The following is a 16,729-nucleotide window of genomic DNA, read 5'->3' as shown; positions in this document are numbered from 1 at the left end:
AACTACGTACTTTAAAAATATTAGGAAAACGGTTTAAACTATTTCTATTGAGGTCAAAACTTTATTCAAAAATACAAGTTTTCTTCTGATATCAGCTTGTACTTTGAGATGTCATACAGCTCTGTACATTTGGACTGCAAATGATTTCAGGCTAATCAAGACTGAAGCTGGGAAGCCACAGGTTACAGACTCTTGAGAGGTACAGTACACATCATATTGTCAATTTGCAGATGCTATGGCAAAAGAGCTTCTTTAGTATTCTGAAGATCAGGTAATATGAGTTACTCTGTGAGAGATACTTGGTATTAATAATGTTAATTTACATCAAATGATCTTACTGCAAAATCTCAGCCTTAGAATTTACTTGGATGCATACGTCTACATACCTCAATTTCAGAAATGTTGTTACAGAAAATTTTGTGGTACTGTAATAAAACACACACTCTTATAAACCTATATATTACATAGATGCCACACAATATTATCTACTACACTGCAGTAATATAATACATTTTGAGATACAGTAAGATGAAGTATTGTCTTTAGATCATGTTGGATGTGTAATGAAGTTCAATGAGCATGTGAGCATGCTTCCAAATGTGTAAAAAATTGGGTATTAATATTAGTAGTAACAATGAATACGGAATTGCCTATTAATAATAATGAATCATCTGTTCTGAGGCTGATTTTTTGTTGTCTGAAGTAAATAACAGAGCTTTTATTGTTTTAGGTTCAAATATTATGGTTAGAAGTATGTGAGAACATACAATTGAGAACCACAGGTTTTCTTAAAAAAATTCAACTGCATTGTTTTCTTGGACCTTTCTATGCCTAGAAGATGTTTGTTTTGCTAGGAAATTTGGAATCTTCTCTTCCTGGAGGGAGAAATACTACTTAAAGCTACAAACCAAAGCTTGCTTAGTTAACTTCAAAATAGTGGCATTTCTTGGTGTCACTAGTGTAGCATTAAATTTTGCCTGATGGAATACTAGACAACTTACCTTGGAAGGCATAGTCTGACGAGAGAAAAGCACTCTGTCAAAAAGCCTCCAATGTAAAAATCATGGCAGAAAATGAACACATTGGAAAATCTCCATAGCATCTACATGATGTCGCTTGATGGTCAGGAATAATAGAATGAGTATTTCAGACCATGGGAGCTATAGTAAGGAAGCAGGTGAGATGTTCAGAAGTGCAGAATTAGCTGACCTGCATATGCTTTTAGAATTAAGCTGGGTGTTCCTTTCTGTGTTACTAGTATGTGTGGTTAAAAAGCTTTTTTTTCTTCTTTTTCCATGGATAATTCTGATTGAAGTGAAAATGTTTTTAATTTTCTGAGTGGAATATTTTTACTTTGACAGTCTTTTGAGATTTGGGATTTTTTAGGGAAAGCAGATTCTTTTTGTGTTAAAACCAAGGAGTTTGTGATAAACTAAATTTTTAACAGGACCTGAGATGTTACAATATTTGCCTTCTATTTTCTGTGTACATAGTGTAGCCAGTAGTTGTTGCTGTGAAGGTGTTTCCAATTAAAAACACCATGTTTGACATTAGTGAGATCAATTATTTTAACCATATTATTTTTATATATCTCATCTCTCACAATCTATTTTTTAAATTCTGGAGAACATTTGGTCTCAGGTTTTAAGGCTTTGCAAGAAATTTGAATCTAATTCTGGAGTCCAGAAGTCCTATCCTATCACCTGATTTGTAGATGATGAATCAATATATCAGACTGAGGTGGTGCAAAGCTCTTTTGAGAGAGCTCACTTGCAAATGTGAAACCTTTTGGTTTGACTAATGCTTGTGGAATTAGCATGTCCTAAAGTTAGAAATTAATCTCTGTGACCATGTGTACTATCAATATATCAAAGATGGAATGTATTATAAAGGGCATGTTCTTTCAAGAAAGCATGAGATAAATTATTTTTTCCATAGTTCTTGAGACAACAGAGTTATATAACCCGGGCATGCTTCTGTACCTAATGTCAAAACAGCAAACTTGCTGGGGAATTTTGGTAGGAATTTGATACAAAGGCCAAATCACACAATAAAGATATATGCCCTGCATCACTCAGGACTGATTTAATTAAAGAGCTGAAGAGATACTTCTGGTAACATGCAAATTTTTACACTGTAAATTGTTAATATTAAAGATAGAATCATTATGAGAGATATTTTTGTCACCTACAATCAATTCGTATAATGTCTTCTGAAATGCAAAACTGAATCCATCATCACTATGAACAGTGATGACTATAATCTATGCTTGCCTGGTAGGAGAATTTGGAGAGGATTTAACCAATGTTTATGCATTGCCTTTTACATATTTTGCACATTGTTACCTCAATTCATCCTGCATTTCACCAAAAAGCTTAGACCTCTTTTTATACATTACCTACAATGGGTGTGTGAAAATTGGATGGTTAATGAAATAAATGAGTAATGTGAACTGAATTCCAAATAGACCTAATTTTTACCTAAAGCTGTAGTGGGCCTCAGCACTTGTCAAGTTAACCACAGTCCTGGCTTCAGTGTGCACTTACTAAGCCAAACTTTAGGCATCCATGCATCTATTTTAGTCCTTGCCATTGCTCACAGTGGACACTGTATTCCTTGCACTATCATCAGATTCTCATACTTTTCTCAGGTTGGGGATTAAGAGAGGAAACTTTTTGTGTGTATGATGAAAATGTCTGTAATAGCAAAAACAGTCAGACTTGGGCTATATCTAAGAGGCTAAACAAAGGACATTTTAAACTCATTACATTTTCAAAGAAGTAATTAAAATACAAATTGTTTTGATCTGAAAATAAAAGATTGTGTTTACACATGACAGTGTTTGCTTGACGTTTTCATCTTTGTTGATAGCTTTGACAATATGTGATGAGTGTAGCTGTGGGAACAAGAGGAAATCTGAGAAGAAATGAGAGAAAATACAAAAAGAAGGCTGAGAAACAACGGAAGGGTAATATCCTAGAGACTGCTGGGACTGCGTGCCACAAAGTCTTTTGCTTGCAAATCTGCTATGTACATGGAAAGGGTGCTGGGGTGTCTGCCGACGGGTAGCTGTGAAAGGATGGATGGAGACACTGCCAGCTTATTGCAATGAGTGGGGCTCTATACACAGCCAGTTTCGACAAGGTGGGGACAGCTATAAAATTGAAGTGTGGAACAAAGGCACTAGGGGGATTTGAATAATGTACTTGAAGCTGGTCTAAAAGCCTGACTGTGTCCTTACGAAAGTTAAGAGAGCTTTCTGAAGAACATTGCCTATAAACTGAAAAGGGGAGAGTGAGTAGTTTATGCATGTATTGCAAGAAACAGGGATATGCATCAGAAGCAATCTGGCTAGAGTGTAAATCCTAGACATAATATACTACAATGGTCCATTATATTCATCCATGTTTTTCTTTTAAAAAGCCCCAATTTGTTAGATTTGTGGCTGAGAGATAGACCAACTTGAATTTCCTTCATGAACACAGATGAGATTTCAAAATTAACCTTTTTAAAATTATCTAACTGTGTGCAGAATGGAAACGTACCAACCTGGATGCCTTTTCTCACAGAATTCATTGCATTGTTCTAGGTGTTGTAGTCAACCACAGAAGCCCCAGGCTAGCTCTGTCACTTTCCTTTTTTGAAAATTAGAAGGTTTTAATAGAGTAGGTGCTTCTCTTTTCTTTTTAAATCCCTGAAAAACTTTTCCTCTGAATTCACGTCAGACTGGAGGCGTAATTAATGTGTCATTTTTATAAAGTATTTTTTATAAATCTGAAAGGCTCCCTTGCTAAACAGTGGGAAAATCAAGCTGAAATATCAGTCTGAAACAGACCATAGCAAGGAAGAATTCTTTTTACAAAGCAGTGTCCATTATTCATGAGTGTTCCGGATGAAAATCTTCTCAATCTAAAGGATAGAAAGTAACTATGAACAAAAGGATATCATCTTTCCCAAGACCTAAGTAAAAAAGGCACTTTTTTTCTGAGTTTCTGTTTTTTATACCATCCTAACCTTGTGTTTAGAAAAGAATGTGAAACTGCTGAAATTATTGCAGCAAGTTCAGCAGCACTTGCCAGCTAGGTATTTTAAATATATTTCGTCTAACTTAAGGTCTGGTATTTTTGAAAGACACCTGATTGGCTTAAGAGTGTTGTGAAAGTACTTGACTGTACAAACAAGTATAACTGTAGCCTGTCATAATAGTGGAATACCAGTTTACCAGCAATGCATGGATTACTACATTTTAGAGAAGATACTCTGACAAGAAAATACTTTATTCTAAAACACAATGACTATTCAAATATTTGGCACATCTTTTTAAGGAGTCAAAGGAATTTGGTAGTGCTGTGGGGGGTTGGTTTTGCTTTGTTTTTATGGAACTAAGGTGACTGAGAGAGGACTTGGTGAAATAAGTATGATGATTATTAGTAGATTCAGTGCCCCTATAATTTAAATTCAATGGTTTGCTTGTTCAGTAAACTAAACGATTACTTTGCTGGTATATTTTTAGTATGTTCATTCGTTCAGACCTATAGTTTTAGGAAACCTTTAAAGTCCTCAAATAGCTGTTTCTTTAATCCTTTAAAAAGTAAATTCATAAACAAATCTCCAGATCATGTTCTTTCTTAACTCTTTCTCACTTATTCCTTCCAGTTTGATATTATTTTAGAAAACAGGAACGAAACTATATGTATAATTTGCTTTGTAATATTTTCCAGTCTCTAAAATAATTACACCTTTGTTGAAGAAGAAGGAAATTAGGTCCAATACCCATAAGTACCTTTTTTGGTAAGAACCTGATTTAAATAATGATGCTTAAATCTAATGCCATGGGCTGATCGGATCAATTTCTGTGTCATGTGTCTTGAATTTTATGCTGCTAAGATTTGGCCAAACGTTTGAGCCTCCAAAAATAACTTGTACTGATTATAATTTTTGTTTCATAGCCCAGTCCCTTGTGTTTAAGAACATGTGGAAGTTAAATCACAGTGGGAGAAAGAAGACAACATGAGTATGGTGAACATCCAGCTATAGAGCATGACAAATTAAATTCAGAATAATACTACTTTCTCTTTTAATGTTACTTTTCCTTTGTCTTTTAAATTTTATCTGTAATTGACTTTGGATAGAGCCTTCTTCTATATTAGACTAATCCTGCAGTGTACTGCTAGCTTCAGATTACACATGAATGACATTACACATGGATGTTTTCCAGAGCATGCTCTCAGGTCTGTAGTGACCTGTTCTGGTTGCTCACTGATTGGTTTAAAAAAGAAATATACCTGGTATTTGTTGTTCTCTAGCATAAAAATGACATGGTGGAGTGATTTCCTTCCTGCTGAACCAGAAGTGTGAAAACAGGAATCATAACACTCCTGATTGCTCTGGGAGTCAAACTTCAAAGCTGAGGATCACTTACACGTTGCAATTGTAGTGTTTGCCATTGCGTCTGCGTTGCATTGATATCCACAAAACACTCAACTCCTGGAGATCTGTGCCAATCATTCTGAGTTCAGACTAAAATCTGATCCTAATATTTTTTAGTAGAAGACTGCCCCGAATTATTTCTCAACAAGTAGAATGGCAGAGGCACATTTTCATGCACAAAAGTGCTGCTTATTTGTTCCTTAGCTTGCTTGTGCATTCTTTACTCTTTGACAGCGGAGCAGACATTCCCTCTGGATAGGGTAATCAGCATCAGAAACAAAGCAAGCCACGTTTTTCACAAGCCAGAAAAATAACGGTCTTTGTTCTGGTCAGGCACAATGATTGAATAGACATAAAGTCCAATATCTATATGAACTACTTCTATGAAACTGTAACAGAACTTCATAAGGAGTTGTGTTACTTTTAGAACTTTAAACTAATTAAGTTCTTTGTTTATTGATAGAAAAAAGCGACATTTTCTTGTCTGTAACAGGGACTTAGCTCTAGCAATTGCTTGAATGTGAATCAGTACAGACAAAAGTTGTCTGTCACAAGATGATTAATTTTTCAGTTTCTTACTACTGAAGATTCACATAGAAATGGTCTGTATCGAATGATATGAAAGAAAAAATGGCAATTCTCAAAGCTCATTGACCTTCATAAAGAAACTGGAAGAATGGACACGAAAATTCTTTTAAGGGTTATTCAGCCAAAAATGATGCCAAAAAAAGAATAATGGTTAAACAATTGCACGCCTTTTTTTTTTTTTTTTTTTTTTTTTTTTTTTTTTGATAAAAGACTGGAAAGGCCCAGAATCAGCAGTTGGACATTTGAAAAAGTGCTCAATATATGCAGAACACAAATATGATAGTTTGGTGGCTGGGACATGTGAAACAAGAATTTTTAGTATAACTATTTAAGTGCAAGTCTGCCTTGGAAGAGCAAATTAAATTGGCAACCTGATCAAACACAGATTCTAAACAAGCAAAAACGCTGTGGTGAAGGGGCATGCGTGAGTAGCAAAGAAGAAATTCCTGTAGGAAACACAGAGGTAAAATTAACTAAAGAATGCCCTGCTGAAGACTAGAGTTCAAGTTCAAGTAGACTCAGTTCCCTGAGTGGACATACCTCATTCACCAATCTTTTGTCTTATTAAATCAGAGATGAGAACTGCAGGGAGGAAGAATAGGGAGAATTCACCAGTTCAAATAAATGGATCCAGGAAAGATCTTCAGTAGAGTTAAGAGAAATCTGGTCTGGCGACAAGACTGTATTCTTGTACATGATTTCTTCATTAATCTTAAATCAGGAGCTGAGGTAACTGCTTTGTAACGAGACTTGCGGCAAGGCAAACCCTAAATTTTGGCTGAAGGAAAGTAAAAGATGGGCTTATCTGGGTCTGATGAGGCTGCACAGACAAGGAGCCATGTGACTGTCACTTTTGCCATCAAAGGAGTCTAACCAAACTGTAAAAATGAGATGGGCCCCGTGTTAAGTGGGAAAAGCTAGGACAGGATTTGATGACAACTGCGAGCTAGAAAGATAGCTGGAGTGAACTCGGACACCACTGCCTGAATGATTTTCAGTCTTACTGAGAAGAATACTGAAACAGGGAGAGAAATCAGCTATGAAGATGATGTACCTTTATAGGATCTGTTAAAGTCAAAACATAACCTTGCATATCTTTCTGATCCTTTGCAGTTATAGGAAGTTCTGTGCAGAATGAATTGACAAAACTTTTACTATAGGAAGTCCATTATAGTACAAATAACTTGTGATTCATCAAAAGGGCAGGGGGACAGGCCTGGAGGAAGTTGAAGTCAAATGTCACCACCTAAAAATATATCTGAAAAGATGAGGTTTCTTCCTCTGAATATTTGGAGTAAATTCCACAAAAGGCCATGCTCTTTATGAACTGTGTGATGCCAACCTTGCGTAGGCTGGGGATAAAACATAGGAATGGGTTCTGAAAACATGCTCTAAATAATTTATTGACCACATCCTGGGAACTGGCATTTGATGATGTTTCTAAGCCCACAGCCATTTCAACAAATGCCAGTAGCTCAAGACTTGGTGGAGTGGTATTCCAGTTACAGTGAGATGAATCCTGTCACATGCTTCAGGCAGCTTTCAGACAACAAGAATAAGTATGCACAAATAGCCGGTGTCCGGTGAGAGATGGGGCCATGGGAGAGATTCAGAAGATGCTTCCACATCTTGATAATTTCAGTGATGTGACAGGTAGATCATAAGCCACTTGTGGTATTGGTAAAATAGTAATAGTCTGACAAAGTTTCCCTTACAAATGTGTTTCAAACCTATCTCCAAAAAATGTTATACTAGGGAAATCTCTAAGGGTGACTGAGTGTCTGTTAAGGAGACCATAGATGACTGAGATTTTTCAGCATGATAAAGGAGCCTGTGAAGGATGTAACTGAATGTCCGCCTTTCATCACTGTACAAACCTGGTGTGTGTAAGTAACTACTGATGACCACAGCCAAACAAAAAATAATCAGGGTTTTTTGAGTTTGCCTCAGTCACCATCAAGGACCTGTGTTCTGCCTGGCACTTTTGTGCAAGAGGGGGGAGGGTTTTTTTGTGTGCAGCAGGCTCATAGCAGTTACACTAGCCTCAAATGTCAGCAGTTTATGAGAAGGAGCCCTGTCAGCTGCCTTGAAGTTCCCACTCACAGAGCTTAAGATATCCACTGCCTAAGTAATGAGGTTGCGGAAAGGTAAAGTGACTGCCATTCACAATGCAGCATGCCATTTCCTTCTTTGGTGTTGGCTGACTACTTTTGCTAGTTTTGTGGAAATGCTGCTTCTCAGTAACTCTGCAATTCAGCTGGTCACAGAAAAGCAATTGTTTTGGGTTCAGCACCCCAATCTCAAGAATATTACTTCCAGCTCTAACCACTTTGCCTGAGCACTGATTGCCAAGAGCTTTGCTGCATCAGAAAAACTTGGGGTTTTTCTTCTAAGCTACTGAATACTGATGACAACATTACTTCTAGGAATAGTCCAGTTGGTTAGTCTGAAGAAATCCTGACAACTTTAGAGGTATATTTTCATCATAGATTGATCTATATTAAACAGGTGAAGCTAAAATACGGCAGTCTTTTCCTGTCTGAATTAATATTATTTATCTGATGGTCCTGGTAAAATAAGAGTGATATGAAATACGAATGTTGTCATTTATTCATTGTGGATGCAGCAGTTCTCAACAGCCATGCAGCAGTACCCGCAAACCTTTCAGCCTTACATACTTATAATGTTTTCCTCTTTTGAATTGTTCTGCACCGAATAGGCTGTTCTTCTTTATCTTATGACAAAAGCTTTAGTAGCAGCTGAATGCTTGATCCACAGACCACTAGGATGTGTAGAATTTTTAATAACTGATAATTTCTGAAGGTATAATTGCTTTGTTGTGCAGTAGTGAACAGGTGCCTGTTATTGGCAGTAGAGGAAAAGGAATGTTGATGTCAACTGGTAGTTAATGTTTGCTGCCGGAACCTCTCGTAGACTTGAGATTAAGAAAAGTAATGTCCATTTCATATGCTCACACATTGACAACTAGTGTTTGGGACAGGTGTAAAAGTGCATAGCATGAAAGCCATATCCTGAAGCCTTAATCGGATTCTCCTCTTATTTTGCCTTTACTTTTACTAATATTTTCTACAATATTAGAAATATTTTTCAGTCTTTCTCCTATTTCGGAGTATCAAGCCTAAGTTAAATTGTACAGGTTTAAAAAAAAGTACTTAAGCATTCCCTGGAGAGAACATAATAGAGATACTTTCTTACCCAGGGACCTAATCTCTTTTGATTTCTGTGGGAGAAAAAAGAAATACACTTATTTAGAACTGCGTTGACAGTTAAGACGAGAATCTCTCCCTTCCATAAAATAGGCCTAATCCAATGGTTTTAATGCCGTCAATGGGAGTTTGATATTGACTTCGATGAGCTCAGGATCAGTTTCTCCTTCATGCCTGAAAGAAAAGATCTGTCACTCTGGTTATTTCATTCTGGAACGTGAAGATGAGCCTGTGATCCAGCAACCCTGAAGGAGAGCCCCTGCCCTTGGTCCACATGTTTTTCATCAATGAGCAGCTATGAGCATTGAAAATGTATACAGGAATAAGTGTCTTTGACTTATATGCCAACATACATAAGGTAGGACCTTCTATAAACCTCTCTCAAGATATAGAGATGATATAAGATTTATACTGTTTGGTTCAGGTATTTTATATATTTAGGCTTCTTCTTATGACACATTCTGCCTTGCCTCTCAGCCCAGTTCTAAAAAAGGCAGGCAAATGCAAACGCGCAAATGGAGAGGTTTCTTTAGCATTGGGAAACACATGCAAACTCTCAGAATAGATTTCCCTTGCCCCTCTCCCCTTACTAGAGTCTTGTTTCATTTTAGAAAACTGGGCACCTATGGCTAATTTTCAAAGCACTACCCAAGAGGTACGCCAAACCCTCTCCCACAGGCATTGCTGAGAAGGATTTGGGTGGGTACTTCTTTTTATAATTTTATCCTAATGCCCAGTTGATCTTAACTGCAATAGGATTGTCATATTGTACAGAATGGCCCTGAATTACTCTAATCTTTAATAAAGATTCTATAATAGGTTGGGGTGTATTTTATAGGTGGTGATTTTGGATTAGCTACAGTGTTCATTATTATTGTGGTTTTAGTCTGGTAATTTGTGATGTGACTTGAGAGTGTGAAGCTTTTTTTATATTGTGCATAAGGCAGTGAGTCTCAGAAGTGCTCTCTTAGTACTTTAAGCTAGCTGATGTGTTCTTACTCTTACTTGTGTGTTAATTCTAGTAAAGTCATGAAAGGCTTCTGTGTATTTTATCTCATAGCACTAATAGAAATTTTGTTATAATAAACTGAGTTTTCACTTTGAGAGATAAAATTTTCTACAATATAAAGATTTTTGGCAGAAATGCAGTATAAAGATTAACATATTTCCTTCGAAGGAAGTTTATTTTTGCTGTGCTTTTCTGTATAGAAGTAAACATATTGCATTCCAAGAGTAACAAGTGATATTTCAAAGTTTTCAGTTTTTTGCAACACCACTTGGCAAGAATATTGATCATTTCTGATGCAACTAATGTACAAACCCAAATCAATGTTCTCTTTTTCCTTCTATTTTGTGGACTGATTTATTCTCTCTATGTGTTTTTAGCAGTAATAAATTAACAGTTACTTTGCAATTTTGAATACTATCTCACATACAAAGGTCTTGGTGCACTTTATAACAACTATTAAATTAAGTAACCCTCATTCAGGCAAGAGGGAAGTATTGGTCCTTTTTATTATAAAAAGGTGAATAGTGAGGTGCACAGATCTTGCACAGTATGCCAAGACCACTTGGGAAGCCTGTGACAGGGATGTAGATAGAATGAAGTAATCTTTTAATACGCTGTGCATATGGTTATAGCATCCAGAGAATTTGTCTGTGCATCCATGGACATTTTAATTTACAAAGCCTAACTGTGCCTGACTTCACTGTTGATTTTCATGGTTTGTAAGTTGACAGCCTAGTGTAAGGCAAAGGCTGTGCCAACCAATGCATACTGGCAGCTATGGAGGAGGTAGCTGTATCTTTCAGGAATCTGTTTGTTCACTCTTCAGCTAGGCAGACATTGCTCGTTGCCGTGCAGCCAAGTAGATGTTTTGACAGAAAGTACTTGATTGTTAATGACCACTTTTCATTCTGTTTTTTTTGTTGCTTATACAATCACTTGTGTGCTGATCTGTTACAAAATGATTTTCCCTGGTCCTTAATGCTTAAGCCAGTGCTTAGTACTTGCTTGATCAGTCCCTGAGACCAAGCCTTTTTTTAGTTGTTTCATTTTCTTCAAAAACACTGTGGAAATAATACTATTTCTGACTCCTACAGGTAGTCTCAGGGGATTCCTGTAGTGCGGTAGTGTTTTACAGGGCTCCAGAGGTAAAGGGACTACTGTGAAGAACTGTCGCTCCCCTTTCTGAAATCACCATTGTCTCTTGAGTCTGAACTAGAGCCTCCATATTCACGCTCTCACCAGCAATACAGGATCTGTCGAAACTTTGGAATATGCAGAACCTTCACCTAAAAGTTAACTATAATGTGGGCTACTGTTTGTACTTATTATGCCTGCCTTTTTTCCCACTGCTCTTCTCTCCTTGTCCCTGTCTAGATGGAGAATTGACAGCTGTGGCCCCAAGCAGGGTGTGTTTGGTAGCTGCAGGATTTGGATGCCAAGTTCTGGGGTATCATGCTCACAGTGGCATTTTGGTCCGCAATAGGCTCTGGCATTGCAGCGCTCGCAGCTGTGAGGCTCTCTGAGGTGGCGTCGGGTCAAGCTGCCTCCTCCATGGCAGAGCCCCTTGCTGATCACTTGCCCCTTTCTGTACCAACTATTTCCTGATATAGTATAAGAAATCCATATGCCAGGACTCTTATGACGGCTGTGGATAGGGTCCAATGACCATATATTATTTTGCTTTAGATCTGTAGTGCACCTGTAACATTGTCTCACACAGCAAATGACATCACATCAAAAACTTGCACTTTTAGTGCAAGCTATTTTCATCAGTCTCTGGGCAAATTCTTCAGGAGTTTCTCAGTGCTCAAGTATTTATCAGTTAGGACACATTTGCTTTCGGAGATCTCTTGAATCTGTTCTACAAATTGTAGGGAAATGAACATTCCAGCAGTTAGCAATGTATTTTATTTCACCTGCTCTTGGTTGACCACTTCTTAAGTGATGGCACCAGCTGCATGGCCATGTACAGGAAAATGTTAAATGTCTGCAAAGAAAACGTGGCTTGCAGAGTGCTCAGGAAGTTATTGCCTCCTTCAGAGTGCTTGAGTCTGGCAGCAGCTGGAAGCATCCTGCAGTCTGCTCACAGGAGCTCAGTACCAGGCACTGACAACATCTCTGGTAATTCCAATCTTTTGAGTTCATCTCAGGTGCTTTTGCTGTGGAAAGCTGACTATAACAATGCCTGTTTCTACTTCTACTACTATTTATTGTCCATCTTTCTTGATTCTGCCTTTAAGATGTGATACACAGATGTAATGTTATGCAGCTATGATTTGAGCAGGTATGCCAGACTGGTGTAATAGATACACCAGGTAAAATGGGGTTAATCTGATGAAATTAATCCTATTGGTAAATACAGTGATTCTGTTCCACACAGCCAGAGAGGCAGCTGTAAAAGTGTTTATTTTCTAAAGAGCGTCATGATCACAAACCATCTGGAAAGGTCTGTAGTGGAGACAAAAGTTGGCTGAAAAATTAATTTTAATTATTCATCTTCTCAGTCCAGAACTCATGGGATAAAAAGTAAAAGTAGCAATACCTGTGGTAGATGGACTCCAGTTAAGAACTTACAGACTGATACTTAAAATCCTGATCTCTTACTGGTATCAGTGGAAATGTTGACTTCTCGGCAACTCTGAAAATCAGTGAAAACAGATTTCAGCCAGTGTCTTTGTTCTGAGAGATCTATTAGAGTGGCTGTTCTAAGATGTGTGCTAGAAATTATTTTACTGTGGGTGAAACAGAGCTATCCCTGGGATGGAAACACAGCAGAAAACCATGTGGAGGATACATTTTTTGACCCTGATAGTGAAGTAATGCCATACCTGTTACTAAGATCCTTTCTTAAATGTTCTCACGTAACAAGCTGCATAGACCTTATTCATGGTAACAAATTACTTGCTTTATCTTCAGTGTTATCTTCACTTCAGAGAGCCAAATGACTGTTTCAATGTGCTATTTTAACTACTTCTTTATGTCTGCTAACATAGAGGCCTAATGTAGTCATCTAACATTGATAAATGTCATAAGTCAGTAATGTGCTATGTGGCTACCCCAGAGTGTTTTGTTCTTGTTCTGTCTGAATACAAGAGAGAGCATGTTTAATTTTCTTTCTGGATCCTTCTTTGGATTCCAGTGTGGCCTAGCTGATGAAATAAGTATTCACTGTACAGCAACTGGTGAAAGGTGCCTGTCAAATGTTAAACATAAAACTGCTTTAAAAAGATAATATCGGTTATAATTAACAGTATGGTTTTAACATGGATTTTGTTTGTCTTTTTCTTATGATCAGATTGCAATAGGAAAAATTGTAACCTTAGCAGAAAAGACATGGGACTCAAACTGCCAAAAAAATTCCAGGGGGTATTTGTTGTAATTGCTGCTGTGAAACAAATTGAGACAACTGGAAGGAGATTACCAACAATAGCACTTGGTTTTCATAAAACTTCCGTGATTTAAAGCCCCACTCTTGAATTAATTTTAGTAATAAATTAAATTACAACATCCTGTCAACAAAATATTGTCTCCAAATTGTTGAAGAGAACAATGAGTGACATGCTTGAGGACAAAATCAGAAGGGTCATCATAGCTCAGGAGGAGGTTTCAGGCCTTCCTGGCTTTTCAAGATCGCTGGAATATGCCACTCTTTCATGCTGTGCTTCCCCCTGCTCTGCCCAACAGTCAATTTAATATCGCATAATGTCCCTTTTGTCAGAATTATACACAATACAGGATCAACCTGCTGAAATGATGTTAGCAGTACTGAATCAAGCACTGTCACGTCAGAAAAAGTATGGTGATCAGAGCCAGCCATCCCCGCAATGACCCTGTGATCAGGCTCCGGTAAGTGTGTGTAAGGCATGGCTTACAGAAATGTGTACTTCTCCTGAAGGTTATCAGAAATCCCTGGTATCATTGTAAAAAGTTGCTTGTGTCAGCTATGGTGTCAATATCTTTTCTGACAGAATAACATGTACATGAGCATGTTGACCCAGGGGATGGCAGATTTCCTGGGGCCATAGGGGACATGGAAACTGTTTTATGGGATCTGAGCGTTTCTCATTGCTCTGTGCTATTTCTACTAGAGATAGACACTACACATTTCCTACACTATTTCATTACACTCTTGCGTTTAGTCATTACGCTGTGTTGGTGGTAATTGGGATTGTAATGGTTAACCAGATTACGGTATGCCTAAAGCCAGAATCAAACTTTCAGAGGCTGACAGGAAAAGAAGTCCAAGTGCTGACAAGCTAGTGTGATGTATAGTAAACCAGAATAAAAACCAATATATGACTTAATGTGCTAATTAATACAATATAGATACTGAAAGCCCTGGGAATCTAAGGGAGAGCTTTGTTTCCTTCACAGTTTAGAAACAGCCAGAACATGCTGTCCTTGAACTAGATAACAGCAGCTCTTTGCCAAGGTGGGGAGAAGATCCTCTCCATTTGAATTGCTAGCTGGTCTTCACCAGCTTTGGCAAAGAAAGCCTTCCAAAGCTAGCTGAGATAGTGGGAAGTCCGAAAGACAGGAATAAAATATTTGTTGCTAGTTCATCAGTCTCTTGAGTCAGCAAGCAAAATTTTAGAGTCATTTCGTTGCATTTGACATACTGGGACAGATAATTTTAAGATAATTTGGACTGAACCTCTGGTGAGTCCTGCAAATGAGACTACTGTGCTATTTTATCGTATGAATATTAGACCAAAGTAAATTGCTGTACTTAATACCTGTAGGTGAGCACAATAGTTTCCTTTGTGGAAACACACTTGAACAATGCATGTGTAAATGAGAGACTAGAAGATTGGGATTAAGCCAGAAATTACTTCTGGGTTTTAATAGAAAAGGGAGAGCTTATTCATTTTGTCTCCTTCAGTGAGTTTGTCTGAGTCTGCCCTGGAAGAGGTCAGGGCTGTGCCAGGAGGGCCACCCTCACAGTCTAGCAAACACTGCTGGCGGTTGCTCACAAAGAAGTGACACATTCCTTTTCAGCTGGTTAGGTTGCATGCTCCTGGCTTGAACACTGAAGAAAACTGTGTGAGGAGGAACTGATGGCTGCAGAATTAGTAAAAGAGGTTCACGTGGAACATACCACAGTTCCTGGGCAGGATCCTGTAATCCTAGATGGGATGGCATCATACTGTGCTCTCACATTGGTTGCCCTTTTGTATTCCAGGGGACTATTTGGAGAAGCAAATGCTCTTTGGCATGAGTCTGGCCCTGCATAATTTACATTACTGTTATTGTATTTTATAGCATGCAGAATAGAGACTCGATTCTGAACAGAGTACATGGAAATGTGTCTGCCATTTGTCAGCCCAGATTTAATTAGTTGCATTAGCTGTAGCAGTGAAGATTGGGAGAGCAGAATGTGCCTACACACAGGCAGAATCATCATGAAACAGTTGCTTTTAATGGAGAGTGTCCCAATTTCTAATCAGGTTTCATGCTTCTTATTTTCTGACAGCGCAAGTCTGGACTCTTATCGATTCAGACGAATATGGGGGGCGAAATTCCCAGAGACAGAACTTGTACAGCTGTAGGTTGCTGTCTGATGCTGCTGCTGTATCCAGCTGTTGTATTACTCTTTATTCTAGCACAACACTGAAAAAATTAAAAAAAAAAAAAAAAAAAGGAAATGAAAAAACATCAGAACCAGAATGCATCACAGAAGTTTGCTCAACAAAGCCTGGCACAATCAACCATTTGAACACCTGCTTAAATCTCAGCACATTCAAAATTCAGCAAATCACTTATGCTTGTGCTCTAGAGCTTTCCTGGTCTGGGCCAAAGGACAGGGAAAAAAGAGATTTTTTTCAATGTTGGAAGAATTATGAGCTTAATGCACTTGGAATTTCTCTAGTTTATATACCTCAGCAAAACAGGCGTAAAAGAGCACTGCATCACAACAGTAGCCTTTTACAGCACTGCTGTGTGCATACAAATGACTGCAACATGAGTGAGAGATGCAGACTCAGAACATGTTGCCTTGGTTTCTGACAGTGGGTATTTTCACAGAAGTGCAGAAGGGCCAAATTCAGACCTGAGAGAGATGGTTGCAACTTTGAAATCATAATTGTAAACAGATACCCCTAGATCTGAACTTCACCTTAAGTCAATTTGTTTTTCCAGTTGAAATACATTGGAGAAACCAGAGGGATTTTTTTTTCCCCTTTTGCATTAAACATTTTGATGACAAAGTTTGTTTAAATATTGAATATAAAATATTAAAATGAATGCCACTAATCGTGATTGAGCAAGCATGGTATAAACCTGCCTATAATCTCTGAGAAATAAAATTTAGCTGGCATGCCACAGGTACTTCTCAAGCAGGAGGGGCTGCTTTTCTAAATAGACTGTATTTATTATGGGTGGCTGGGTATCTGCATTCTGGCTCAGTTCCCTGTAGTAAGGAACTGACCACATTACTATTTGCAAACACAGGGTTCACTCAAGTGGTACTAAAAAG

Source organism: Athene cunicularia (assembly GCF_003259725.1).
Source record: "Athene cunicularia isolate RWA chromosome 4 unlocalized genomic scaffold, athCun1 chr4_part2, whole genome shotgun sequence".
Classification (NCBI taxonomy): domain Eukaryota; kingdom Metazoa; phylum Chordata; class Aves; order Strigiformes; family Strigidae; genus Athene; species Athene cunicularia.
This window is presented reverse-complemented; position numbering follows the sequence as displayed.